This window comes from Schistocerca serialis, chromosome 1 (assembly GCF_023864345.2).
Source record: "Schistocerca serialis cubense isolate TAMUIC-IGC-003099 chromosome 1, iqSchSeri2.2, whole genome shotgun sequence".
NCBI classification, from domain to species: Eukaryota; Metazoa; Arthropoda; class Insecta; order Orthoptera; family Acrididae; genus Schistocerca; species Schistocerca serialis.
The window spans coordinates 1158711807-1158712902 of NC_064638.1; the positions used below are offsets into that span (position 1 = coordinate 1158711807).

The 1096-nt window shown below is 50.1% G+C and overlaps 1 non-coding gene across 1 annotated transcript; it reads left to right on the forward strand.

Moving 5' to 3' along the window:
- Positions 1-465: 465 nt before the first annotated feature.
- On the forward strand, positions 466-540 carry Trnas-cga (transfer RNA serine (anticodon CGA)). The gene has a single exon. It is a non-coding gene; the product is annotated as a tRNA-Ser (tRNA).
- The last annotated feature ends 556 nt before the right edge of the window (positions 541-1096 follow it).

Consider the following 1096-nt stretch of genomic DNA (forward strand, 5'->3'; position numbering starts at 1 on the left):
CTGTGCAAATACTTTTTGGTGCGATTGTATAAATACATTTATTGCACTTACGCTGATAACCCAAAACATAATGACCACCGCCCATTGCGACGTTGGATGCCACAAAAAGTACGTAAGCGGACAGGATACGGACGGGGGATCATGCTAGCTAAGAGATGGGCTGCAAATGGGGAAATCCATAGAGATGACAATGACAATGGGCAGATTATTATTACAGAGCCTGTGAACGAGTTTCTCGAAAATAGGGAAGCTGGTCGAATATTCACTTGCTTCTGTCGTGAGTATCTACGGAAACAGGGAAAAGAAAATGAAACTACCACTAGAAGGAGATTTTCACTCTGCAGCGGAGTGTGCACTGATATGAAACTTCCTGGCGGAAGGTTCGCAGGAGAGCTTCTGTAAAGTTTGGAAGGCAGGAGACGAGGTACTGGCAGAAGTAAAGCTGTGAGGACGGGTCGTGAGTCGTGCTCGGGTAGCTCAGTTGGTAGAGCACTTGCCCGCGAAAGGCAAAGGTCCCGAGTTCGAGTCTCGGTCCGGCACACAGTTTTAATCTGCCAGGAAGTTTCAAACTACCACTAGGCGCTAAATGGTGGGACTTCCGCGATTCTTGACAGAAGGTGGAGTTCGGGGCTTGTGTGCTCTGTAAAGTAGGACAGATGGTGATCTATGGCATCTCTGCCCAAAGAGCACAATGCTGCACGCACAAGTGTTTCGGAGCATACCGTTCATCGTACATTGTTGAACATGGAGCTCCGCAGCAGACCACCCGTACGTGTTCACATGTTGACCCAACGACACCGTAAATTACGATTGTATTGGGAACGGGACCATCGGGATTCGACCGGCGATCAGTGGAAACTTGTCGGCTCTTCGTGTGAAGAACATTTTTGCTACTAGGTCGATGGTCGTCTCCACAAACGCGATCATCGAGGTGAAGGGTGGCTCGAAACGTGCAGCGCGCCACGGGCGCAGACTGGTGGGATATCATGCTATGCGAGACATTCTCCTGCGCTTGCATGGGACTTGTGGCAAAGACACGCTCACAGCTGGGAACCACCTCCATTACTTCATGCTTGATGTCTTCCCTGCGGCGATG